This window comes from Helianthus annuus, chromosome 1 (genome assembly GCF_002127325.2).
Source record: "Helianthus annuus cultivar XRQ/B chromosome 1, HanXRQr2.0-SUNRISE, whole genome shotgun sequence".
In the NCBI taxonomy this organism is placed as follows: domain Eukaryota; kingdom Viridiplantae; phylum Streptophyta; class Magnoliopsida; order Asterales; family Asteraceae; genus Helianthus; species Helianthus annuus.
In genome coordinates this window covers 122348793-122353680 of record NC_035433.2, presented here as the reverse complement: position 1 = coordinate 122353680, position 4888 = coordinate 122348793, and the positions used below count along the sequence as shown (strand labels likewise).

Genomic DNA, 4888 nt, shown 5'->3' with positions numbered 1-4888 from the left:
ACGTCTATCTCATATCTTAGGAATACTGCACCTTTCACCTCATCTCTTAGGAACACTGCACCTTTCGGTCTCATTTTTCAATCCATTTCTAGAAGGATGTTAAGCAAATCACAGTTGTTTATCAAAGAATATTTGTAATGGATTATGTATGTGGATGATGTGTGTAATATTTTTATTTTATTAATTTTTTACAAGTGTTAAAGCAAAAACCCCAAGCCCGTGGAGGCACTATTTGTAGCCTTGTTGGGTAATGCAACCTTTGGTTGATCAAGTAGAACCATATGTTCAACATCATGCACCTGAATGACAAAAATTGTCCATTATATCAAAGTAACCGACCATAGATAAATATTCACATATAGAGTTGACACACGCACGCACACACGTACACACAAAACTTGAGGACAATGAAAGGACCATGGTTATTTAGCAGTCCAACTTCTTTCCCATGTAGTTTCAATTTAACAATTGTATATGCTTCAAAATCTTGTTGACCAGACCATTTCAAGGCCTTGACCCATATATGGTTCCTGTGTATTTAAACCAGTGCTTGAACTATATCCTAATAAAGAGCTAAGAAAAACAATATCATATTTTGAAAGGGAGATTTTGCCACACTTCTTCAGCATGACGAGGTAGTATTGCAACAATTACTCCCACTATTGAAAGTAGATGAACTACAAGGACTGTTTTGACAACTTCTCATTTAAGACTTGCAGCCCCTTGAAATAGAAGTCAACAACTCAAAGTCAACTCATGTTGACTATAAACAAAAATAAACTTCACTAAATCATAAAAAAGTTTACCCAACATAACGGCGGTCTTTAGCAATTTCCAAATAGAAATTTGAGAGATCCAAAATAGCAAACCGTTGAACGATCTGGTATGGAACTAATTACATTTACAATCAATCACTAAGAAATCTTTAACCAAGGAAAAAATTTATCTGGGATATTTTGAAGAAATGATAGCTTTTCCATCAAGAAATCAGCAAAAGAGTTTCAAATAAAAGTTCGACCATTTAAGTTAACAACAACTAATTACAAGTAGGAAAGAAAGAAATTAAGAACCCTCAGTAACACCAAACCTGGTACTATTTGCCGTTCAAAAAACAAACACCAAACCTGATACTATTTTGGAAGATTTATGAGAGCTAACTAACCCTAAAACGGCTAACTTGTCATTTCAGGTTATGCCTTTTATACTTGGTTAAGAAATATGCAACTCTAGAAATCAACAGTCTGGATCTACCTTTTCGTTAGTGAGCACTCTTTACAACAATGTGAACATTGAGCTCAATGTTTTCAGACGTGACCCGATCGCCTCTAGATCTGCATAGACAATTAGACCCTTTAGTTGATTACCTTTAAAAGTTGAGGATTATAATTTCAATCAAATGAAATGTGAAGCACTTATTGACTGCATTTCGTCTATTGCAGCAAGCCTATAAATTAACATTACCTTTTTAATTCCCAATGCTATTTTGAGTATTTGTTGAGATATATTGCTTCTTGTTTATCAAACACATAGAGTAAAGTGGTTGGCAACTCACATAAGCACACCATTGAAGATCGTTATATTAAGGCACTTCCAGCGGTTACTTGTATAACCATTGACATTGCCTAAATCAATCAAAATAAAAAATGATGACATGACGTGTTTGTAACTTTTGACTATGCATAATTTATTTAAGGAAAAATTAACAGATTAACCATTTGACAAATAAAATCTGGAAGGTAGACTTAGAATTTGTTCAGTTCAACAAAAATGTTGCACGTTTTCAACTTTTCGCCACGAGGCACAAGAGAGCCATGCATTTGCATCATTTGACAAAGGAGATGCCTTGTCTACGCATGAAACAAACTAAAAAATATACCTAATAGAATAACGAACCTGACCCAGTTCATGGTCAACTACCTTTTTACTATGCAAGCCCTATGTACCTGGAATAGAATCCAACTGGTTAGAAAACAATAATAATAATAATGGTCTTCAAAAATTGATGTCACCCGTTGTTTCTCTTTAAAGAATTTCATTGATTATAACTCCCTTAGAACCAAAAAATAAAATAGCATCACAACCTAGTCAAATTAATACCTTTTCCACTTTCCTTTGGGTACCAGCATAAGCACGTAAAGAATTTCATGCGCCGAGCCTGCATATAACAAATTATGAGGAATAAATTTATATAAAAAGACATAAATCAAATAGTTTCTTAATAGTAGACGTGGAATGTTGGTAAGTTGGCTAACGGGTCAAAACCAATTAGAGTCAAAATGGGCCAAATAAGGTGAGGTTGGGTTAACCATCAACCCTTTGTTAATTTTTTACTTTTATGATACTTAAGCATTAAATATGATTACAAATACCATACTACTAACATAACAATCTATTATTTTTCAAATTAAAACAATATATTAAGATTGGAATTTACCTTGGGCTGGTTCCATTTTTAGCCAAGGTTTTTTAGATTTACTTGTTAGACACTTTATAATTATAATAATAATAGAAGATATAAGCCAAACCCATCCAATTAAGGTAAATGGGTCGAATGTGTAAATAAAATGAAAGACACAAAATGAAAGAATAACTTAGACTTCTTTCAAGTCCGGTGAGAAGAAACATAGATTGGTGTTGACGAGCCTTTGGTTTCTTATCTCTTCCCTTAAAAAACATTTATGACCTGGTGTTTTCATGCCCTAATCAATTTAATATGGTCTTTACAAAAAGAGATGAATGAAGCAAATAATCGAAGAATTTTCTCAATCTTTAAAACGATAAGCAAATAAATAGAAAAACTATGGATGCTAATATATTACCCATCTTCCACAAAGGACACAGTGGCTTGTAGAGTTGCTAAAAATCTACATGCACTAAAAAGCTGACCAAAAGAACATGCTTCATCTTAATATTATATCATATAATGCGATTGATATAAATGTATGATCACAAATATATATTAAAGCTTAAACCTTTCACCTATCACACATATTCTTGAAACCCAAAATGCATAACGCGGTATATAAAAGTGTGTGTAATTGTGTATTAGCATAAGAGTGTTGACACTAAAAAGCAACAATATCAATAGGACAAAGTCAACAAATAATCATCTCGACATTAGGCAACTACAATTATAGACAACATACCACTTTCAAAAATGGTTACTTGGAGAACCTTTTGTGCATGATTGATCAACGCCCTACGGATTCAAAAGAACATACACATGACCCACCCTCATTAATATCCATCAACCATCAAAGCAAAATCATTGGCTAATTTGACAAACAAAATATTCTTGCAGCCAGTTATGCCATAGATTGTCCGATAGAACTCCATTTTTCACACCTGTAACAATGATTAAAGAATGAAGATTATAAAAAAATACCCATGGGCTTTCCACCAATCTAAACATCAAAAAAATACCCATTTCATTCTTTCCTAAGAAATCATGAAGATCGTCATCGTCAGCAAGAGTAACCACATCACCATCTTCATCGACATAAGTCATGGTAAACTCGACATCAGAACCGAAGCTGAAAAGCCCGCGGATCTTCTCCATCAACATATCAATGTCGAGAGCAAGTTTCTTGTCATTGACAGAAACAATGAAACGCCGAAGCGTTTCCCCAAACTTAACCTGCAAAATTACCACATGTTCATTAAAACTTCATCAGCAGAACACCAAGATTAAACAAACTACACAACAATACTAAAATTTCATCATAACAACATAATCGGTTAATCAAAATGACACACACACACATCAAATTTACATTATAATTTTGTTCTTTTTATGTCACAGACAGAGATAATAAATTAGGTTTTACCCTAATACAAACAACCAATTTCCACACATAAACATTTGTATTAGGCTTTTCAACTAAGATATCCATGAAACCTAAATAAAAAATGTTAAATTAATAACTAAAACAATTGAAATACAAGAGATTGTACTCACCGAGTCGGGTATTGGAGCAGGGCGACCAATAAGTAAGCTGAGTATACATGTTCGACATCAGCAAGAGGGGACGGCCAGTGAAAGAAGTAAAAGTCGAAAATACCCTCAAACACTTTATACGTCAAAGTGAAATTGAACGAAAACCTACCAATGATTGAAGGGTGTATGCCGTATGAGAATCAAGAGTCGATAATCAGATTAGCGATAGAGCCCTCTTTGTTCCTCGTCTCACCGTCCCTTTCTGTTAAACCCAAAAATTGATTAGGCCTTCCAACTAACTGCTAAGAAGAAAGCACAAAGAAGATGTGAACATGAAGGAGAAGTGGACGCCATATTTTTTGATGGGAGAATGGTGGTGTGGGTTTTGTCACCGGTGGCTGTGTTGAGGTTCGAAGAGAAATTAGAAGAGGGTGGAAGACAGATAACTGCAATATATTGGTGGGAGAAAAACTGATTTCTTTAAGATTGGGACTTTTTGTTAACTCTACATTATATAACAATACCTCTTCAACTGAATTCATACCACTACCCATGATTATAGGAAGGTTGAGTTGTGGAGATGACGGGCAGAAAAAGGTGGAGGTAACCACCAATTTAGAAAACGACAGGAAACTGCTCTGAACTGTCATTCTAGAAGTTATTTTTGTGAGTTTAAGTGGCTGAGATTTAATCTCAGCCAAATCCAATGGTATAGATTGATTTAAGAGTTGATTAGACTTAATGGGTTCCATAGATATATATAATTATGGGGATCGGTTACGGACTTGGTATCAGGCAAAGCAAGAAGACGAAGGAACCGATACCGCTAGGGAACACCACCTCACCCTTTGTAGTATTCCCAAAGCATGGTGATGAAACACAACACAACACAACACCACCTCACCCTTTGCAGTATTCCCAAAGCATGGTGATGAAACCCAAAGCATGGTG

General features: G+C 34.7%; 1 long non-coding RNA gene across 3 annotated transcripts; it reads right to left on the bottom strand.

Moving 5' to 3' along the window:
- Positions 1–300: 300 nt before the first annotated feature.
- LOC110875496 lies at positions 301–4561 on the bottom strand. Of its 3 annotated transcripts, none has more exons than XR_002556584.2 (7): positions 3959–4560; positions 3424–3637; positions 3147–3345; positions 2098–2155; positions 1877–1943; positions 1462–1622; positions 301–1331 (listed from the first exon to the last, which is right to left on the bottom strand). It is a non-coding gene; the product is annotated as an uncharacterized LOC110875496 (long non-coding RNA). The 3 variants fall into 3 exon arrangements; XR_002556583.2 differs by having other exon boundaries at positions 1894–1943; XR_004859900.1 differs by having other exon boundaries at positions 1918–1943; positions 3147–3637; positions 3959–4561.
- Between the last annotated feature and the right edge of the window lie 327 nt (positions 4562–4888).